Here is a 23,662-nt window from a genome sequence, read left to right as displayed (position 1 = left end):
AGACTCAGTTTGAACAATTTGTTTGGATTACAGTTTGGATTACAGAGCCTGCTTTGTCCACAGTTAAACCCAACATTCTCAGTCAGGTTAATACCTGGGTAATGTCCCTGTTTTGTATGGCCATCATCCTGTACAGGGATATCCTGTTCCATAAGGCCTCCCCATCCCTTGCATGGGACACAGAATGAAATGCTGGATTCGCTTAGATCTGTGACACTTTTCAGACTTTAATAGGAACTATACAAATTACCTGGTTATCTTGTCAAAACAGTTTTCCCTAAGTAGGTCTGAGATGGGTCCTGAAGTTCAGTCAGTATTTCTAAGAAGCATCCAGTTTAAGTTAGAAAATTGTAAGGCAAATAACTTATTACTGTGTCTAGGACAAAAAAATAGCTTTTGCTGAACGAGATGATCTGAAAGTGATGGAAGTGTGGATTCTCAAGAGAGAATTGGGAATTCGAAATGAGATAAAACTTTAAAAAATGACTTTCCTTCTTCAAATATATGAAAGTCCGTATATGACCTATGCGAAAGAAATCATTTAGCAAGCAGAACAGCTGTGCTGACAGTCTTGTTAATCACATTTCAGCAATCTTCCCATGCCATCTAGCATCTTTTTGGTTTGAATAATCCTTGAAAGAGCTCATCATTATCCACACTTCTCATGTAACTGTTTTGACAAAACTGATCCATGCTATTATCTTTTTTTTTTTTCTAGAAAGGTCACACTGCAAGGAAGTGGAATAATGGTCACTCAGCTGTTGCGGAGTCTGTTTGGAACTTGGCAAAACCTTACTGGCACAAACAGCAGGGATGCCCCCAGGCCAGGTGCCATGGTCAACTCTTAGATTCAATCAATGCCATTTCCTTAGTTCACAATGAAAATACAGGATATGTTTGGAAAGCTCACAAAAGCAAGCCCTTGTGGCCAGCTCCCCTGAGAACTTTCCTGAAGGTCTATCTGTCTACTTAAAAGACCAACAGAGGGCTTCAGTTTCCACAGTGATGATAAAGGTAACATCAGACTCTCTGTAGGCCTGAAGCTACTATCCTCTGTTGAATGTCAAAGTAAGTATTGAACATAGAACTCCTGTTCCGAATGATACCCATCAGGAACATAAATGACAGCAATATCATCCAGAGCTTGCAGAAATGCTGAATCACCACATGAAGAAGGCTTAGCTTCTTTCGTATGAATAGCTAATCTGGATGGGAAAAAACCAATACTTTAACTTAGTATCTTTTGGTTTTAGGGCCACTCAGCTATACTCAAGGCTCACTCATGGCTTTTCAGGAGTAAGTTTTCAGGGATCCCTCCTGGTGGTTGTTAGGGTCCATGTGCAGTGTAATAGATCAACGGGATAAGCTGTGTGCAGGGCTAGTGTCTTAATTCCTGCACTCTCTGACCCCAGGTACTTCTTCATGTACTATATCTAATCTTAGATTCTATTCACACTGTTAGAGACTATCAACTTCCAAAACTTCTATTCTCTTCCTGAATTCCTGAAGAAATTTCTATGGTTTCTACATCACTTGGCATGCTTCAAGTTTGTCTGGGTTATAACTCAAAGTAGAACAAAAGGTTGGTTTCTATATTATTTTTAAAGCCAAGTCGACTCATGAGTTTCATTTTCCCCTTATAAACTGAAAGTATCTTATAATCCATCAAGTGAACTTTTAAAGTATTTTTATAAAAGGATCACGGCCAATACCCACCATGGAATTTTTTTTTCTATATCTAAATTATAGCAAGCTAAATTCTAAAAATTTGGAACCAAGACAAGGGTGACTTATTGCCAAGCACATATAAATCTAACACTGAGAATTCTGACATGCACAGGATTACATAAGCTATTACCTTAAACGTGACAATCAGGTGACATTTATCTGTAATTCATTAACTCATTCATAATATTTGACACCATTCCCCAGTTTTCTGCCCCATGTTCAGCTGTAACACTATGGACACATCTTTCTAAAAGACACAGCTTTATCAAACTGCACACCAGCCATCAGAAAAGTCATCTACAGAAAGACCTGATGAATGTTCCAATAAAGCAATTCACTAGGTGGTACTTCAGTCAAAAAATGTTAGTAAGTGATCAGTTGTTGAAAAGGTTTTGAATGTGATACACACTAATTGTTGTTATATGTCTGAGACAGAACAGGTGATCAATTGAATGGCTCCTTCCTCCCTGACGCAATTATACAAGAAGTGAGATGAGGATATTATAAATGAGTTCCATGGTCTCTTCCAGCTCTAGGAGTCCAAAAATAGTACATTCTTTTCTGTATGATTGTGGAGTTAATTCACCTCGCTTTGAGATGTACGCGCTATTTCTCCCTCCCCACTTTGCTATCTCTCTCCCTTCTACTATCCTTTTCTCTCTCTCTCTCTCTCTCTCTCTCTCTCTCTCTCTCTTTTTTTTTGCTTTCCTTCATTTAGCATATTCAGAGGATTTAAGTCATAGGCATTACATCTTGGTGATTCTAAAAACAAATCAAGCTGTATTATGCAATAAAAGCCCACACTCCAAGATCATTTAGGTAGTTACTAAAACACAATCCAGAGAGACCAGGACTGGTGACTGATCTAATCTAACACAACACATAATTGTAAGATAGGAAGAACAGGGATGAATGAATGGCCATTCCATTCTTCTAACAAAAAAGGTAGAAAAAATTGTCAAATGCAAATCACTTTTTCTAGGTTTGTCTTTGGTTGTTACTTAAGGCTGGGGAGAGTTTCAAATGGCCTCATTTGCACAGGGAGCTAGGATTTGTGTGTTTATTTAGGTAGACTTTGTTCACAAAGCAATGAGTTGAATACAGGTGCTAAGAACATTACCAGCTATAATAAGTATTTTCTGTAAATCAGAAAGAGGCTCTTCACTCCGGAGGCCTGGGGATAGGTCAAAGCGAGTCAAAGAGTGGGGTTCTGATTTTCACTACCTGGTATTGTGAAGTTACAAGTACAAATGATGGTGATTCTGGAGATCTGGTGTGGGGTGGGGGGGGCGGGGCTATAGGCTGTTTTGCTATTTTTTTATTAGACAAGATAATGAGTTCTTTCACCATTTTTCTTTTCTTTTTTTTTTTTTTAAAAAAAACCCAAAATCTTAAAAGAAGAGTAGAATTTCTGCACTGCCATATGTAATGACACTCACAAAATAAACGGGAACACATGAAAGAAACATGAAAGTGAAAAATCACATTACAGTGTGGAGAGTTCTAAAGAGCATCAAATGGGAAGAAACTAAACTTGTTAAAATAGTAAACTTGTTAAAATGGTAAAGACAAACAGAGCAATGACACGATGGAGTCATTAGCTTTGCAATTGGCCTGTAAGTTATTTTCCTGACTATCCTCTACGTCCAATTTGGCTCACCATGCCATGTTCTTCAGGTTCCCACAAAGTTTGTTTTTCAAGTAAATCACTGGTAAAACTGAAATTCATGCGAGTGACAAGAAAAGTGAGATTTCAAGGGCATCATTTTTTCCTGATTAGCCATGAGGGACACTTCGTACCCTGTTTACGTTATTATTAGCACTTTGCAGCGAACAAGCAACTTTTAAACACTACTCGGCAACAGCTGTAAAACTAAACTTTGCAGCCGTTAGCCCCTTCTGCTGAATGTCCAGAAATGCAGTGTGTTATGACATGTAAGAACATCCACCCCAACTTCCTTTAAAGCGCAAGACGGTAGAGAGCAAAGTGAATCCAGCAAAATGCTCTCCCCACTAGATACAGTATCGCGCTCTGAGTCGGCTCTGCACACTTGCAGCGGGAAGCAACAGCTGTTTTCTGTCTTTTCATTCTCTTCCCCCATTAATGTTATTTCAATTGTGTTATGGGCTGCACTTTAGATCTGAAAAGAAACATTTAGTTTTATTTGAATGTTTAAATGATTAATGACCCTCTAGTGTACTTCTCTTCTCATAATTGCCACAGAGTAAGATGCAATTTACTTTTAAAATCCAGACCTCTGTGTACGGAGAGCAAATGATAGCTCAGGAATTGGCCACTATGTGGAAAATTGCTCTTTCTTTCTTTCTTTCTTTCTTTCTTTCTTTCTTTCTTTCTTTCTCTCTCTTTTCTTTCTTCTTAACTTTATTTTAAATGCCTCTGTGCTCCAGTATTCTAGGTGGAGAATTTTCTTAAAATTTGTCAAATCAGGTTGAGAAATTGCGTGCTGGAGAAAAAAAATCAAGTTATTGCGGCACTGTTCCACGGGGGTAAAACTAAGTGTGGGCTGGAGAACAGGAGAGATTCTAAGGAAGGACTCTAGTGATAAAGCAAGCCTCCCCATTCTTCCAAGAAGGACATTCTTAGGCTTTTTCTGAGAGCAGCACACAGCTGTCCACCAGAGGGGAAGGAAGTAGTTAGTGCTATCAGGTAATCAAGAAAAGGTGCCTGTAAGTTGTAACAGGATCCTAGGAATCTTACACTCTCCTGCATTGGACAGCTAAGCCTCTAGCTAGGGGAGAGTCCAAACAGCAGTCTCCAACAATACAGAACTCCTACAAATAGAGATGTTGACTTTTTTTTTCTTCTTATAATAGAAAGAGACATGATGTTTGCCTTCCAAGGTTCCAGCAGTAAGGCTTTGAAGAGGTTCATACTGCTCCGCTAACTCTTCTGTTTTGAAAAAAATTACAAAATTATATTCAAGACTTCATTGTCTTCACTGCAACAGAGCAGGGTTGGTAGAAGACAGGGAGACAATCTGGTGAAAATGGGAATAATCAAACCTCGGTGCCCGAGAGGTACCTAAGATAGTACTTGTAAGCGTGCTGAGTTTTTCATTTGAAGTCTTCTGGCTAAAATGTTTTCTGACTGTTGTCTTGGCCAATTCTGGGCCACACTGAATGTTAAATAAACTATTATTTAATCAAATACAGGCATATTAGCCTCACTCCTGCTGACAACTTCAATTAGAATATTTTTGCTTTGTTAAGAAAAAAAAAAACCCTCATGATCTTTAAACTGTTAAGGCCTCTACTCAACATCTGGTAACAATTTTTGATATATCCAACCATCAAACTTCTATCTCCGTGAAGTGGTTTATCCAAGATTTGTTTTAATTAGACCGCCTTTCTAACTTCACATGGCTTTCAAAAGGCAGAATCACTCAGATGTTTTAAGCTGTAAACTTACTGAAATGTTCAGAGGCTGTAATTAGAGCTTCACCAAGGTGGACTATTCCTGTTTATTAGTTAGATAGCTCAGTTAATTCAGTTGCCTCTTAACAAAGAAGACAACAAATGATTTCTAATTTTAGCTCATGGGTTTTTAATTTTATAAAAGCCTATACCTTACTCCCCGGCTGAGATGTTCACATTAAAAGCAGTTTGGTCTAACTTTTTAGTGTTCAAATTTTAACCAAGTGTATCATACAGAATTATCACTGTGAAAACAAGACCGGGTGCAGCAGAATAGACCTGAACAATGACGATGAAAAGAGATCTGCTTGTATGTATATTTATTGTAACAAAGCATCTTCCCTCAATCAACTACCATATCTTGGAAGCTTAGGTTTTAGTGAGAAATCACACTTTCCTTGGATGCTAATTTTTTAAAATATATCTGCCTCCGTAGAAGCCTTTGGGAGTCTAAAATTCTCCAGTCAGTTATTTGCATCTCAGGCACAGATTAAAGGCAAAAGTAATGTGGAAACTTAAACTATTTACTTTATGAGGTAACTATTTTAAAATCCACAGGGAAAATAATGAAAAATGGCCTCATTATCCTTCTTTTTTTGGTGAACTGGGCTTCTTTCTCCTGACCAAACATGTGAGTGTGTTTATGTGTGTGTGTGTGTGTGTGTGTGTGTGTACGTGGTATGTGTATGTACATGTGTGTTTTGAGGTTGATAGCAGCCCATGGCTTTTCTCAATTTTTGATGTTATTCCCTCTGAAGAACTAGCAAAACTTTATGACTCTTTATTATTCATGTTCTTCATAAATGCAGAGGTTTTTCACCACAGGCTCATAAAGTCTAGAAATCAACTTATAGGATCACACTAATATTTTAAATTTTCTGGTGAAACTGAGCAAAACCAATTGTACTGAAGTTTATTATTTAGTCTACATGATGCAATGCATGCGGATATTTAGAAACACTCGAAGGACTGACTTCAAATATTGTATTTAGACTCACTGGAATTATATAAACAGTCAAATTCTCTGAATAGTCTAAGGCAGCAACAAGCATTTTCACCCATTGATTATATAAAAATAATAAATACCTGATTTTCTATTTTTGCTTGCTGAAATGTGTTAGACATGTAGGTATGAATTTTCTCTTAAAAGTTAAATCTGTAGTAAATGATTTACATTTAAATTTTCTTCCAGTTTTTTTTCCATTGCAACAAAAAAGAAAGAAACTACCCTAACAAATCTGTAATGCATGTTATGAATTTCAAAGAGTTTTAGTATAAATTCACATGATTTTCCTGGTCACAATAGGTTTTAATTAGGGAGCAGGTGAATTTTCCATATTGATCTATCACATAATATGGTCCAATACAACAATCCAAATAACTGTCCAATATTTAAAAATTGGGGGAATACATATAAAAGCTGTTGGATTTTTTCCTTTCAGATTTCATTGCTACTTATAAAAACTTGTGTTGCTAAATTCACATTCTTCCATGTCAAGATATAGAGGGGGTTGTAACTGTCCCATTAGAACATCCTCACCACAGGACCTTGGCATTTACATAACTTGCTTGGTTTTCATAAGCACTTAATTTTGCCATGATAACTTTCAAGTCCTTTGATATTAATTATCCTAGGTCTTTTCTGTCTGAGTTGTCTTTGTAATCTGGAGGTATTGGAGTCCGCCTGTCTCGGTTCAAATCCTGTCTCTGATACTCATTAGCTCTGTGACCTTGGACAAGTTGCTTACTTTGATACCATTGCTTCATCTATAAAAAGGGTTTAATACTGATATCAACTTGATAGGTTGTTTTGAAGAGAAAATGGGTTCTATAATGCCTGAAAGGTATTCAACTAGATGCAGTTTCAGATCTTGGTCCTGTTTTGGCACTCAAACTCACCAGCCCCATAGAGTTCCTCTGATTAGCTGAAACCACCATTTGGACAGTTATCTAACACCTACCTCCATGTACAGTATTTCTGTTAAAGTACATTTAAACTTGAACTTTAGTTACCTTTCTACCAATATAGATCTACAGTGGGTTCAACAGTGACATCCAGATTTTGATTTCCTCTAAAATTTATAGTTCCCTATCATTTAGAGAATGACATGATCTAGTTTCCCCATTTGTCTAGCTGGTCTTCATCCTCTTTATTTCATCAACTCTCACCATCCCACTTTGTTCCATCCACATGGGATTACATGTCCTTTACACTGACTGTAATTCTCAGTTCTTTTCTCTTATGGTGATACTGTTTCTTATCACCATGTCTAATGCAAAGCACAGCACCAGGTGTGTTTCGGTAGATGCTCAATAAATTTCAGCTGTATGCATGAATGATGAATGAATACAGCTTATTCAAGGTCTTTCTGTTCTTTCTATGTATATTTCAAGCCAGTCCTTCATTATTCTCTCCCAAAGTTTCTGAATTATTTTGTTTTCTTGAAAATTCTAAAATTTTCTCAGGTTACCTTTTTCTACAGTGTTTGTGCTCGTGGCGATTTCTTCCCACTAATCCATGAAATTTTTTTATTTTTAAAATCTGTTTGGGGTTTTGGATACACATGAAGTACTTGGAGTTACTCCTAGCTCTGAGCTCAGGAATCACCTTGGTAGGGTTCGGGGGACCATATGCAGTGCCAGCGATTGAACCTGGGTTGGCTGTGTGCAAGGCAAGTACCATGCATGCTGTACTCTGGCCCTAAACTGTAAGCTTCTAAAGGATGGAGAATGTATCTTTTTGGAATCATTTTCAAGCCGCAATGCAAACCATGAGTGCTCAGTTGAATGCTTTATCATCTCAAAATTGTTCGAAGAAAATTCATATTTATCTCCTCTAGTTGTTTCCCATTCTCTTATTTGTTGTGGCACCACTATCCTGAACTTGGCAGAAACTCTACTATGTCCAATATTCCTAATACCAATATACTTTCCATCTACCAGGGAGAGCTCCCTGCATTTATGCCTGTTTTCCAGCCAGCCAAAAATACTTCTAAATTTCTGAAGGAAATATTAATTTCATCTCCTCCCATAACTTTTGTCTTTTCCCGACCTAGTGTATAAATTCCAAAATCCTTTATTTTATATTCTTGTCTCTTCATAACCTAGATTCTTCATCACCCTTTGTTGAAGCCTCCTATCAAACTGGCTGACTCCAAGTTCCTCAAATAGACTTGTCCATCCTCAGCTCAAAATATCTTCATAATTCTCTCCTTTCCTCTTAACTTTCTGAAACTTGTATATAACACCAGAGCCTGGGTCAAAATTCTAGGCTTTATGTTATTTTAGCTGGAGCGATAACACAGTGGTAGGGCCATTTGCCTTGCATGCGGCCGACCCGATTAACCCAGGTTCAATTCCTCTGCGCCTCTCAGAGAGCACAGCAAGCTACTAAAAGTTATCTCGCCTGCATGGCAAAGCCTGGCAAGCTACCCATGACATATTCGACATGCCAAACACAGTAACAACAAGTCTCACAATGGAGACGTTACTGGGCCTGCTGGAGCAAATCGATGAACAACGGGAGGGCAGTAGCAATGGCAGTGGATGTCATTTTAAATAATAAAATTTATTTTCTAGTATGTTTTAAGGAAGCTCCAGGTAACTTGCTTTACTTCTCCCATGCCTTTGGAACTGCCTTAAGAAACATCATACTGTCTTTTTCTACTACTTCTTTTCAGAAACATCCCTCCAAACTCCCTTTAATGAGTCTGGTGAACATTTATCTTAGATTATGTTCCCACATTTAACATGTATCTTAAATTACATTCCTCTTTAAGTCGGCCCAGAGACATTGGAAATGACACTAAAGTTCCTCCTTCACTTAATTAATGAGAAAATTAAGTGTTTGTTACCCTATTAGGTTTGTGATTTCTAGGCAGAAGGAAACTATGACTTTTAACTGCTTAGTGAAATTCAGATGATTAAGGAATTGAGAAGAACTAAATGGTTCAATTTATAAAGCTAAGAAAATGAGCCCACTAATTTACCTTTGAGATAATTTTGTTTCAAAATATTGCTCTACCAAAAGTAAAGTCATGTAAAAAGAGATGGAGTTACCAGAGAAAAGTCACTAAAGCAACTCATTACTGCTGTACTACCACTGCAAATTTAAGAAACATGTATAGGTTTTCCCACAAAGCAATTACTATTCATTTTTGCAAAACATTTTTCCCTTTTAATTTGTAATTTGGATAGACATACTGCAAAGTGACCACTTGGTGCACATAACATTTGGCTTTTGTGTCAGGTACAGTGTGGATATGTCAATTGTATTTTGCTTTGTCTTGGCCAAGTGTTTTATAGAGTTCACACAAAATGTAAGGATGTGTACAGTGAGGCTATTTAAAGCACTTTGGCATATTTCCCAGATATTTTAGAAACGACATTTACGTAAAAAAAAGCAGTGTGATATGTATAAATTACTAGAATATATTGATTATTATTTTGCTTCTCACAAAAGGGGCGCTTTTTGCTTCTATGAGGCAAAACAAAACAACACCAAAATGGCTTGTGTTCCCTGATCTCATGCTCTTCACCTGGACCAGCTGCTTCCAATTACCTGCTTCCACCTGCAGGACCTTGTCTAGCAGTACTGAGATTGGTTCCTGTTTCAAAACCAGCCAGGAAAGTGACCTGGGCCTGAGGCAGACCGCTGCTTTATTTGGGAGCAAAAAATCTTGCATCAATTTAGTTTCCTGCTTATTTTCTTCTGCTGAAACTCTTAGTTTCCTGCTCAGCGAGGATCCTGATCACTTGTAAATTTCATTTTCTTGATGTATGCATCCTTCCCATTTCAGTTCTATTTTTTTTTCCTTTACCTGTGACTACTTTCAATTACTCAAAAACAAGAAAGGCCAGATTTCAGAGGATGAATGCGAAAGTTATGAAGATTTCAAAACTTCATTCGGACTGATTCTGGAACTCATCTGATTATTTTTAATAGTTTCTTGTCATAAAATATATTTTCTATTAATACTGATTTGGGCCTCATTTTCGCTTTAGTGATACTTTTTATGCTTCAACATTAGTTTTCCTTCTTGCTTTCAATGCTGAGCTTTGCTCTGACATTTAGAGTGGTGAATAAGTTTGATCTAGAATAGTCCTTTCCACACAAGGGTGGTGCTAAGGCAGGGATTACTCCTTGCTCTGTGCTCAGGAATCACTCCTAGTGGGCCTGAGGTATCCATATGAGGTGTAAGGGATTGAACCCATGTCAGCTGCAAGCAAAATGAATGCTTTACCCTCTGTCCTATCTCTATGGTCTTAGAATAGTGTCTCTTAAAGTACATTCCACATAGCACCCACATCAAAATCACCCAAGAAGACTCACATAAACAATGTGGTTTTATTTTTACCTGGCTTAAGACCCAATAAATTAGATTTACTATAGTAGTCCTTACAAGAACTATGAATCTCTATTTTAAAGAGGATCCCTTAGTGATTTTGTTTCTATGGTCCTGGTTGAACTTAATTTTTTTTCATTAGTTATACAAAACAAACACTTTTTGCCTTTAAGATGCTCATAGGCTAACTGACTTTTGTATGCTAGCCAAGTGCAATTAAATAACATGATAAAAAATTATGTCCATCACAAACAATTATCAATCAGTTGGGTACTTACTAGATTAAGCCCACTCCTTTTAATATTCATGGTAATCTAAAATAATTCTAGATGGCTTTGGCGAAGTGTTATTCTGTGTTATTCTTGGAATGTCATTTATATGACTAGGTACACACATATATGTATATTAGGAAAAATATCAGTAACGCTGTTCAAATATAATTCATCAGGCTTTTAAAAAACTACAAGTATTTTATCTGTTAACTTTAGTGATTAAACACACAGGACAAACAGAAACTCATGTTCAATGTCACCTACTATGAAATCACTGTGTGATCTGAGCCTGTTAGCTTACTTTCATAATTGTCAAAGTTAAAATGCACTAAACCTTTGAAAATAGAAACTAAAATGTCTCAACTTTCTAAATCACATAAAAGGGAATACATTTTATGCTTGCTTTATAACTCTCTGATGTTTTTCCTTTCAAGTATACTAAATTACTGACTTGCCCATGATGACGAACATAAAAGGACCAACCAAGCAAAATACTGTTCCCTTACCAAAGAAGATATATAGACTCGTTATAATAAAGCATCATTAATTTTCGTGTATGTAAACTAAGCAACAGTATCAGCAAGAACCTTCCAGCTCCTATCCCAAATCTTTACTTCTGAAAAGCCCAAATAGAAAGCAGGTTCTCAGAATTTCGTTACTCCATTTTATGTCTACTTCCCACCACAGTGCTCATATTGCTATAGACATTTTCATACACTCATTCTCAAACATCCTGTGATGTTTGAGAAATGACAAAATTAAAGGAGTGGAATCTGAAAAAGATAAAGCACGGCACAAAGGCTCTATGGGTAATTGCCTTCACAAATCTAGTTCAGCTCTCTTCTCTCCTAATTAGCCTCATTACCATACTTGAAGGCAGACTAGCAGTCACTCAAGACCCTGTTCTTTTCTGTGAGAACAAACGCTGACAGTGAAAATGGACAACATATGCACAAGTACCCTCTTTCCGGCTAATCTTCCACGGACCAGGCCTTTGGTGTAAGATGTAGGCCACAGAAAGTCTCCTGAAAACCGCGTTCAGATGGAGGTTTCTGAATCGGGCGTGAACAATGCACCTCAATAAAATGCCCCTCTTCACCCTCAACTTAACAGGCTTTGAGAGTGCAGCTTCTTCAAGTTAAGTGTTTTCTAAAGGAAAGCTGAGCATTTTCTAAACCAACTTAAAGCACAAAAGCTTCCTAATTCCGCTAGGCAACTTCATTTTCCGACTTCCTCACCATTCAGTAACTAGAAGGAAACTCTAACTTTTGGGATACATGAAATTAATTTGACCTTGACATAACTGTGGTATTTCCTGAAATTCCTTTCTGCATACCAAATGTAAGAACTTCATTGATCCCCCCTTAACAATGAGCTTTAAATATTAATTTAAGCATTTCCAAGCAATCATTGTGTACAAAACTGTCAATATTGCCTCACGCCATGGGCTGTATGAAAGGAGGAAAGCGTTAGGTGAAGGCGGAGATTCCTTGTGGGTTTCCAGAAGTCTCACCATAGTCACTCTGCGGGTTATTTCAGATTTATTCAGTTTTTATTTTTTCTTTTAATTTTTATTTAATGTTGCGGTGATTGCACATTGCATTCTACTGAGTCATATGTCAGGCCTTCGATTCACTCCATTTTAAAAAATAAATGTGATTAGACTTAAAAGTTACACACAATGTTGAAAAGGGTAACTATTTAATTACATTAGTCATAATACTTCTGGGATGATTAATTTCCACCTTTCTCAAGAAAAGAACATGTATCGGTTAATTTACTCTAAACAATTCCATCTATTAATTATTAATTATTGCTCTAGATCCTTTCTAGATCTATTTATTTATGTAACCACAGGTACCTTTCCCTTTCCTAATCCCTTTTCCAGTTCTCTCAAGAAGATTTTTTTGCTAGAGTTAACTCTGCTTTTACACCAAAGAACCTATGATGAAATCTCAATGGTCACAAAATCGGGAAAATGGATTTTCTGCACTTTGCAGTTTGGGGAAACTAACAGTTCATTCAGCGTGACTGCAAAATACCCCGAAGGCCAATATTTACTAAGCACAGCACACACACAGGAGCCTTGTTAAAAATCCACAACAAATCTCTCACTGCAAACAAATCCACAGACTTCAGAACGTCTGCCCCTGAATCGTGGATTCTGACAGCAGAGGCTGCTTTCTTACCAATCCTGTAGTTAGTTGGAGTCTGTTAGCTCCACACTGGATTTCATAATTTCTTGTCTGTGTTCTTTGATACTTACTCCTTTTAGCCCTACCTACCTGAGATGAAGAGCATAACGTGAAGGTGAGGTATTATTATCTGTCTCCTTACTATTTTAAAGAGATCAGTAAACACCAAGTAGCTACTTAACTTGATCAGTCCAATAAAGGCCTACCTAATTAATGCTGGGAGCGCATTTGAATGTTTGAAGAAAAATAATGGTCAAAGCAGCATTTTCAAATAACAGGAAATGCTTTGAGCTTTACACATAACCCTGTAAAATGAATGTTGCCTTCACTTGGGAGACGTCAAAGTCACAAGTGATTTAAAAAGAACACATACATACATACATACATACATAAATAGTTAAAAGAAAAAAGTGAGAAAATTTGTTATATATATTAAAAATAGATGAGAAAGCAGACCGATACACACAAAAATATCTTGGACCAAGCTGTGAACTTGCAATGCCGGATTCTGAAAAGTACAATTCCAAGATTTTCCTATAAAAAGTCTGATTAGGAGCTGGAGCGAAAGCATAGCGGGTAGGGCATTTGCCTTGCACGCGGCCAACCTGGGTTCAATTCCAGCGACCCATATGGTCCCCTGAGCACCGCCGGGGTAATTCTTGAGTGCAGAGCCAGGTGTAACCCCTGTGTATCGCCGGGTGTCACGCAAAAATTAAAAAAAAAAGCCTGATTAAAAAAATCTAGTGAGTTATTTCTGAAATCTATTTTCTTGATAGAGCCTGGGAAACGTGTTCTGATACTGATGTGGAACTAACCACTGAATTAAATGGTCACTATTCAGAACCCATGTATATCTCAGAAGTAAATCTGAGGGCCAGGTTTCAAGGACCAACTCAGATTGCTTTGAACCGACTCTGCAGTCTTCATGCGATTTAGTGTTCAAATGCCTTTACAGAAATGAGATAGTACAATTAAGTGCCAATGGATTCGTGAGGGAATTTAAAAAACAAAAAACAAAAACATACTCCTAAATAAAGCTCTGGCTGTTTAAAAAATTTTACACCTTGAACATAAAGTATACGTTACTCTTCTAGACCTTTCCGTTCTGTGAATTTAGAATCTTGTTGCCTGGGAAGATGTGTGTCGGGAACTTCTTTCTTCTCTCGAGTTATGAACTGTAATGCCGGTGTCCCTCATGCATCCCTGAGCACCAATTACACATGAAAAAACAGCAGTGAAAAGTGGTTGCACACACATGTGCCTCATTCTTGCCTCCCCCTCAATAAAAACAAATTAACAGCAGAGCCTTGGGACAGCTTTTTAGTGTTCACACCTTACAAAAATTTCACAGATCCATAACACATCCTTTTGGGAACAGGGCAAGTTACTTATATATTTGAGACCATTATAAAAGCCCCCCTCAAAACTACCAAGATAATGATCAGAATTCTGAAGGCATGTTACAGATGACGTTTTTTTTCCCCTCTAACCCCCGAAGACTATGAAAGTGGGCTGAGTGAACAATCAGTAATAGCTGAAATCCAGCCTAATTCCTCTCCCAACTTGTTCTGTTTCCTATTGCTACTCACAATGTTATTTACAAAGAATATGTGATATAATGTCATTATGCAAGGGAGCTTGAATTAAAAAAAAGATGCAATGTTAACTAATATATATTTATATGCACTGAGTCTTTTTTAGATCAAGTTGCTCTACACCTTTTGGCATGCTGTGATTCACAAAGTGATCTTAACCATTCCTGAAAAGCATCAGATCCAAATTTGGTTCCAGGCAGACTGACATGTTCTCTCATTTGCTACTTGTTTCTCCTCTACCCTGAAATCCTTCCTATTTTGTCAGTAGTGCATTCTGGGTACCAGACATGGTGCTAGATGCCTCATCTTGCATTTTTTAAAAAAGACTAAAGGAGATGAAAGGCGGGAAAGTGACCTATCTTCTGCACTGATACCACATGTCAACCCAGAATGGATCTGATGAACAGATGAAAGACACAGGCAGCAAAAAATACAACCACTTTCACCAATAAACACTAGATCATTGAAGGGAAGTCCCTCCAGAGTTACAGCTTCCTGATTGATGTAATCCTAACCACAGCCTGTGGTCCCAAAATTGCCAATCAATCATGTATACATTACAGGAAAATTTGGGCTAACATGTCTTCATGCTGGTGCTTCAATGATGTTTTGTTCAACCCTGGCACAAGACACCCTTTGCAAGAAAATCAGCCTGGTGGTGTACTGTTCGTTTGTTTTCACCTCAACATTTTGTTATGATGTATAGGCAACGAGCCTCCTGTGGCCTTCCTAATCTGAAAATGAGCCAAGAGAAAGAACGTGCTCAGAAGTGTTGAAAGAAAGGCCCATTCTGTGCCCAGGGAACTGCATCTAATACAGGAAATGAACACAAGTTTGCTGTAAGCTGTCCAGCTTCTGAATCAGCTGTTCCCTAAGCAGGCTCCCTTCCCCGCACCCTCCTCCCAAGCTCGCCAACCCAGTGCTAAAAACCAATATTAAAGTTTTGAAAAATGTGTTTTTCTCCTCTTCTCCCGTGTTCTCTCAAAGCTGTGTAAATCTAACTTGAATGGTAAGCGGCTTTATTTTAACAAGTGTGAGTTATCAGAGTTCGCATATCAAATTAAACCCAATGAATTCTGGACTTGTTTTAAATTTCAAGCCAGAGGCCCTAACTCCCTGCATTTCACTTGGCGGCAGGCCAGACTTAGTAATAAAGTGCTAAGCAGAAGACAGGAAATACTAGAGAAGTCGAACAATGTTATGACAATGTTTATAACTTTTACAGTCAGGCCTGCCTGCACATCTGCACAACATCAGACTGGTCAGACCCGCAGAGAGGAAACCATTCCTTAGCTGGCAGCGTTTTGCTCCAGCCAGATGTTATCACTTTACTGGTATCTATTCACCAAACAAACAAAAAAAATACATATTACATATTATATATTTACATTTCTGAGAAGGAAATGGGTGGAGGGGGAGAATCCCTCCTTTGGAAGAAATGGGACCTCAAGTTAATTTTGTCCTGTAATTGATGTATTCTGACAGATCTAAGACGGTTCACAGACAATGGCATCTTTCCCTTTGATGTGATAACATTCCAAGTGGTGGTGGTGCTGTGTGTGTGTGTGTGTGTGTGAGAGAGAGAGAGAGAGAGAGAGAGAGAGAGAGAGAGAGAGAGAGAGAGAGAGAGAGAGAGAGAGAGAGAAAAGCCTTGTTTGATGCCATAGGCTTAAATACAAAGGAACTTTTAGCTAGCTTGGCCTTGGCATGCTTGGAGAAGGCTCAGAGGTCTGGAAAATGATGCAATTACCTGACAAGTAACTCATATAAATGAGATGATATTAGTGGCATTTCCCTGAGCACAGATGTAACATAAGAAGTGATCATTTTTTTTTGAAATTGAGGAAACAAACATCTCTTTCACCAAAATCATTTCAAGAATCTGATATACAAAATGTCACGACACCATTTGTAATGCTTTGGAGAGATCTGTATGGAAATTGATTCTGATCAAACCTAAGCCAACATAAAACAAAATAAATGCCACAAGCTCTGTGGGTAGTTGGAAAGTAGTATGAGTGATAATATAACTTTACATATCCTTCATTCCCAATTCCTAAGACAGAAAGTCTGGGATGATCACACTGATTTGCAAAAATCAATGTCCCTGTGGTAAATCATACAAAATGGGACCTGCAGATATGTTCTCAATGACTTGGGACCTGTTTTGGTCACTTGCCAAAGTGTCTGTATTTCTCTGTGTGCATGTGCAACAGTGTGAGTTTCTGTGTGCATGAGGACAATTGTCACACATTTGTCCTACACCTGCATCTTTTTCAGGTGTCCTAGAGATGGCTGAAAACCAGTTCAGAACGTGAGACACCCTGTGAAGTTGGCATTTTGAGAAAGCCACATCAACTCTGTATCAACAGTACCTACTTGAGACCCGTTAGAAAGAACATAGTTTTCCAAAAACCTGCAAGGAATCATGTATATAGTCAATCATAAAAGTTTGCCAATTGTCAAAGTATCCAAAGTATACACAAGTAACTGGGTGGATTTGACTAGATAATACCTGTGGGTAATTGTTTGTATTGGGGTAATTTTTATTGTGGTATATAATTGGCTCTGCAAAGAGAAATTCTGAGAAATTTGCAAAGAGAAATTCTGAGAAAGACACAGCCTATATAAATTATAGTTTCACAAAGTATACTGTCCAAACCAGTAACAATGATGGGTCTCATTCTCCTAAAGAGCCCTGAATATAATCTCAGGGCTAGGATGAAAGAGACGTTACTGGGGCCTGCTCGAGGCAATCGACGATTAACAGGATGATGAAATGAAATGAAATGAAATAATTGGCTCTAACAAGTTGATGAACTAAAACATGTGGAAAGAAATTTTAATTCGCCAGAAAATTTATTCAAGCTGAAACTGAAGCTGAAATAAGGTGCCTAGTGCAGTGGTTCCCTAATTCTTGCTCTGGTATCATCTTGATTACCTGGTCTTTTTGTTGTTGTTGTTGGATCACACAAAGCAGTGCTCAGGACTTATTTCTGGCTCTTTGCTCATAATCTCTCCTGGTGGTACTCAGGATCATACGTGTTGCCAGGTGTTAAAATGAGGTTGGCTTTGTGCAAAACAAGCAACTTATACTATTTCTATTTCTCTGGCCTTCACCTTGATTACTCAAAAAAGTCTGAGCTTAATCCACATATTAATGGTATAAAAATTTTAAAGGACAGTGGTGTGTACAGGCCTACAGTAAAGGTCCTCATCCCTCATAATTTTGGACTGTTTGGGTACTTACGCTGGCCTGGGAGTACCACATAGCACCTCTGAATATGCGTTTGCCACGCTGCCTTTCAATATTTTGAATATCACCCTGGATACAGTCATTCAAACTGGCTGGCCAAAAAAAATTCAAATAGCTTTCTAATAACGCTTTAAATTATCCCAATTATACTACTGTATTTCCATGCTACAATTGTTTGTCTTTTTAAATTTTTCAAGTTTTTTTGGCTTTTATGCAAAGTAAACTCCACTGTGTATAAGTTGTTTTGACATATTTAATTCCACAAGAGAATTCTAACTACTACTTCTTTCATCAGCATTCACACTACTGCAATGATAGAATGTTCTAGTATTTAATGTTTTTCTGAAAACCCAAGATACAAATGTTTGATTAACTCAGTCTGATGTAATCAACAGTGATAGTATCACTGTATTTTGATGGATTGAATTATTTGTAAATCAGAACACTCTTCATTAATTCTATGAGTTGGAAGCTTGCTGAGTTAAACTTTATTATGTCACTTCCATGAAAATCTCTTTAAAGATGAGTTCAATAAAACAGTATAGGAAATTAAATACTATTGTTTTCAATATCAATCTTTCATAATAAAAATTTTACTTTAAAACTGTATACATTAAAAAATTTCTATTCTCCAAATTATAATAATCAATTAATTGATTGGTCATAAAGGTGTGGAGTTGCTGTAAGTTTCAGGTGTTTAAAAAAAGGATATGGCAGTATTTTCACAACACTTTTCTTGTCCTTTAAATCAGATACTATTCTTTCTACAGTTGTTCTTCCCAATTCCACAATTAATCTAACATCATAGGTACAAATTGCAACAAAAGGCAAAATAAATTTAAATGGCCACAAAATTTCGGGTTATAGCTCCAGCTGAACCAGGTATTAATTTTACTGAAAATACCCTTCTCCTTACAACATCTTGTCCCGGTGACCTGAAAGGTTATGAGTTTGTAACAAGAGGTTCATGTTTTTAAATACTTAATAGATTCAGCAAGTATTATTATCAATAATCAAAACTGTAACTCATGAGTGCATGTTAATTTCTGGTTTACACAACATTAATTCTGTGTATCTCAACATTTTATAACCAGCAGAACCATTTTTTCAAACCTTGTATGGGTGTTCAATACCTATAATTAAGTCCTGAGAAGCTGTTAGGCAAAAAGTCTGATGGAATTCTCAGAGCTACACTGGACTGTAATTATGATAGCTTGAGAAATCCTGGCCAATGCCTTTATAAACAGTCTTAATGAGGTGAAAAAGAATTCATTCTCCAGATTTTAAGATGCAGCAGAAAGACTTGAACATACAGTACCAGGCATTGAGAACAGGGTTGGGTTTGATCCCTAACCACATGGAATCAACCATCACTTAGCCTAGAGGGACCAAGAGCACAGCCAGGCATGGCGGTGGTGGGTCGTGGAACTGTGAGGCCAAGCAGCATCATATCCCCCTGGGCACTTACACTGAAGTACAGTTTGGGTAGTTAAGTATCTTCAGGAGCAGCCCCCAGGGCCCCTGAGCACTTCTTAGGAGGCCTAAAATAGTAATAATAACAAAACCCAGTAAATACAACAAGCATCAAAATTTGGGTTACTTTTTCCCTTCCCAGGCCAGATTTTTTCCCTGTGTCATATGGCTTTATCATGAAAGAGGAAAACACTTTCAAAGTTTATAATATATGGGTAATAAATCTTATATGTAATTGCAAATTCTTAATAGATGAAAACAGGCAACCTATGATTAACTTCTGTACATTTCCTGTTTTATTCAGGTATATTTTATATACCTGGAATTGGATTCTTTAATTTCTCAGCCATTCTTTGACTATTTTGGAACTTTTGTGTTTTTTTTTCTTTACAATTTAATGCTTTTATTCTTAAATCCTTGCTCTGATACAAAATTTAAATGGCATTCTAAATATTAAGTTATTATGTTAGCGTTAACTTGTTATGAGCATTTTCTACATATTTTGCAGGATTGGAATTAACGGTAGTTTGAGAAACAGAATAAAAATACTTTAGTGATGAAATAACACCTTGTCCAAACTACATAGCTTGGCAAAGGTCATATTGAGATTTATATGCTAGAAAATTGCCTGGAATATTTTTCAGCATATCTATGTACAAGCAAATCTTCAAGAAAATTTTAAGTCTTCTTAATATTGTTCTTCAAGGAAAATTCAGAGAAACATGTATGGGCATTCTCATTCCATCTTTAATAAAACCCTCACCACTTTAGATTTTTAAGTAAATATGTATTAAGAAATTTGCAAAGAGAAATTCTGAGAAAGACACAGCCTATATAAATTATAGTTTCACAAAGTATACTGTCCAAACCAGTGCTATAGTGTATCTAATGATGAAGCTTATTTACTCATTTAATAAATATTTTACTGAAGGAGTTAGGGACAGAGCACATGTAAATTGGACAGATATTCTTACTTATATCCTAGTAGGGGTAAATGCCCTCTTTACTGCTGTGGATAAAACGGAACTGTACCAACTACTGTTGTCCTCAAAGAACCATCAAAAAAGAGGTACAGGATGCACAAAACAATATTTCTGCAGAGGAAGTGGTTGATTCCTCTGATTAGGCAGATTAGACATAGCGTAGAAACGTTGAAAACTTCAAACAAAAACTGAAACCAAAAACGTTATTAAGAATGGTCCAACATTTGTAAAGATGGGAATAGTGGGTAGAGTTCTAGACTGGCAGACAGAAACAGGGGTGGGGGGTGATCAATGCCACTCAATAGACTGGTACCCACAGAAGAAGAGACAGGAAGACTACTGACCGGCTCTTTAGGAGAACTGGACTTAATTCCTTAAAAGCACGAGAACAGTCATGGGGTTCTGAGTAGGCCATCAGGGAATCATTTTTGGGTGAGGCATTTGCATTTGTGGGAAGTAAGGACTGATTTGGAGAAGTAAGAAGTGCAGCGCCTATAGGAAGTCTGTGAGGTTCTGATGACTAAGCTGCAATAATGAAATGATCAAAAGGAGGAGTTAAAGTCAAAGGAAATTTTGGCTACAAGAGGTTACATGACTTTTTGGTTTCTTCCTCTTTCTTTCTTTCTTTCTTTCTTTCTTTCTTTCTTTCTTTCTTTCTTTCTTTCTTTCTTTCTTTCTTTCTTTCTTTCTTTCTTTCCCCCTTTCATTTGGCAGAGGGAGGAGGCATACCCAGCAGTGCTCAGTGGTTACTCCTGGCTCTGTGCTCAGAGATCACTTCTGTCGGTACTTGAGGGACCATATGCAGTGTTGGGGATCGAACATGGGTTAGTCTTGTGGAAGGCAAACACGCTACTTGCTGTACTAGCTCAAGCCCTTTCGTTCTGTTTTAACCCTAATGTTCTTTCACATTTCTGTGAGCAGATAGGATGGGCAAACTCAGATCAAATTAGAGATGTCGTTATAACTAAAGACTGAGCTCTTAGATTGTTTGCAGAGTTCTGAAAATATGGCTACTGAGTTGGAGAGAAAATTCTGTTTTGTAGATGATTATGGCATATTTAATCTAAAACTCTCAAACTGCAATTAGTCTACTTCTGAGGAGATGCTATCTGTGCGGTCTTTAAAACATAGATGCTCAGACCTAACCCTGTCACTAGTACCAATTTGAAGGGACACATTTAAGGAAATGCTCAAGCCATCAAAGCTGGGCCCAGCTGCACTTGGTCACTCAGTCATTCTGTGGGTGTGATCAGGAAACTGAGAGGATGGGATGTATCAGACTGACAAACTGGCTATGATTTGGTAAATAGTGGCACTATAAATTCAATACAACAGTTAACAATGGCCATGTAGAAACACACTTGAGAACTTGTTTAATTACTAAAAATGTGAGACCATGGGGTATGATATCTAGCATCTGCAAAACATTTCAGAACGCAGAACACAGCATTAGGGAAATTATTAAGAAAAGCAGAGCATTAATTAACTGAAGATATCTATAATCCTACTTTAAATTCTAATTACTTAATTGTAATTTAAGTGATTGAAATTAAATTTGGAATTGAAAACTATACCAGTAAGAATAAAGTACTTTAAAACTACTTGCAGCTTATTTTAAAATTTAAAAATTATTGTTATTGCTAAAATTTTAAAAATAGAAAAGTTATTGCATATTTACATTTTCCTTATACATGAATTAACTTATACTACTTGATAAAAATCAAGTATTGGAGCTAACAATAAGTATAAAAAATATGTAATATGCTCAGATCTTACAACGTTCTTAATGGAGGAGGTCAGAGCAATCCTCCAATGCGTAGGGTGCTTGCTTTGCAGGGTTGATGCCTGGTACCCCACCTGGGCCCCTGAGCCTGCCAGAAGTGATTGCTGAGTGCAGAACCAGAAGCCTGAGCATTACTGGGTGTGCCCCCAAATCAAAACAAAAGTTTGTAAAATATCCATTTATCCTGGTTTGTACGTTTGTTGTTGTAGTAGTTTTTTTTTTTTTTTTTGGTTAGTAAACCATTTTACAGAGAACTGGGATAAAATGTTAGCATACCTGAATTCTGAAAAGCAAAATAACTTCAAATACTCTGGATTAGAGCTATTCCGTGAAAACATAAATCTTAAGACCCTTGAGATTAAAAGTCACGGGGATGACCTGAGAGACAACTCAACAGGCCAGAGCACAGGCTCATCACGTAGGAGGCCCAGGTTTGCCCAACACCACATGGAGCCCCAAGCACCAAGCTGGGGGTACTCCTTGCACACTGCTGTGTGTGGTCCCCTCAAAGCAACTAAAATCACTGTGAATAAAAGTGATTACTGTTTGACATCTTCAAACAGGATAAACACTCCAGAATTAAACCAGGCTAAGGAATGATGTGTATTTTTCTATAAAAATAGAAATATTTTAGAAATATAAAATAGAAATAATAATTTATTATTTAATAATTAAATAAATATTAATAAATTATATTATATATATTAAATAATGGGTTTACAGAATGACAAAGCTAAATGAAAAAGCAAATGAATAATAAAACTATGATCCCTAAAGACTCTTAGATTGCTGATTCAGTGAACTTTTAAGTGGAACTGCATGGCTGAGTTTTTGAATTGTGAGCAGGTGTTTAGGTGTGCAGAGTTCTCATTGATCTTAATGGAGTTATGCTATGAAATCCCTGTATACCACTTCGATTGTTTCCCATATGCAGAGCAAAATCAAATTCATATCACTGATGTTTTATGCACATGTCTCCAAAGTTAGGAACTGTACTAGTCTGCTGAGTTACACAAATGGCTATTCCTATCATTTCTGTGAGCCAGTTGAGTGAGTTAAAATTGCTCCCAAAAGTGGCCGGCCAATCGAACAGGAATATTTTAATAACTGATGCACATATAATATGAAGTTAAGAATATTATGAATATATATCTACACAGAATATATACATATCTATATATAAGATATCAATTATATACAGTACATATACACTATACACACACGAAATTGTATTTCTATACCATACTCTTGAGTTCGTGTCAAGGACAACATGATTTACTTGTTAACTACTGAGTTCTTTTAGTTACCAAAAAAGATGTAAAGTCAAGGGGCCACTTTTCTTTACACATAAATTTCCACTGCCTAAAACTTGGTCAACACATAGTAGGTATTCAAAAACCATTTAAAAAAATTAATGGACTATAAATAACATACAAATATCACCAGGTAGTAAAATCTGCAACTGGACTGCAGATTTTTAAAATATTCTTTTTCTGACACATTACTATCAATTCATTTAGCAAATAAAATCTCTCAAATGCCATGGAAGACTCAAAAGATAATTATTTTACTGATTTTTCAGTGATAAGCCCATCAC

At 37.0% G+C, this 23,662-nt stretch overlaps 1 protein-coding gene across 5 annotated transcripts in view; it reads right to left on the bottom strand.

Moving 5' to 3' along the window:
• Positions 1–23,662, bottom strand: part of TRPS1 (transcriptional repressor GATA binding 1) — a 246,416-nt gene that overhangs the window by 23,286 nt on the left and 199,468 nt on the right. The window lies entirely within an intron of this gene.

Source organism: Sorex fumeus, unplaced genomic scaffold, assembly GCF_029834395.1.
Source record: "Sorex fumeus unplaced genomic scaffold, SorFum_2.1 ptg000002l, whole genome shotgun sequence".
In the NCBI taxonomy this organism is placed as follows: Eukaryota; Metazoa; Chordata; class Mammalia; order Eulipotyphla; family Soricidae; genus Sorex; species Sorex fumeus.
This window is presented reverse-complemented; position numbering and strand designations above follow the sequence as displayed.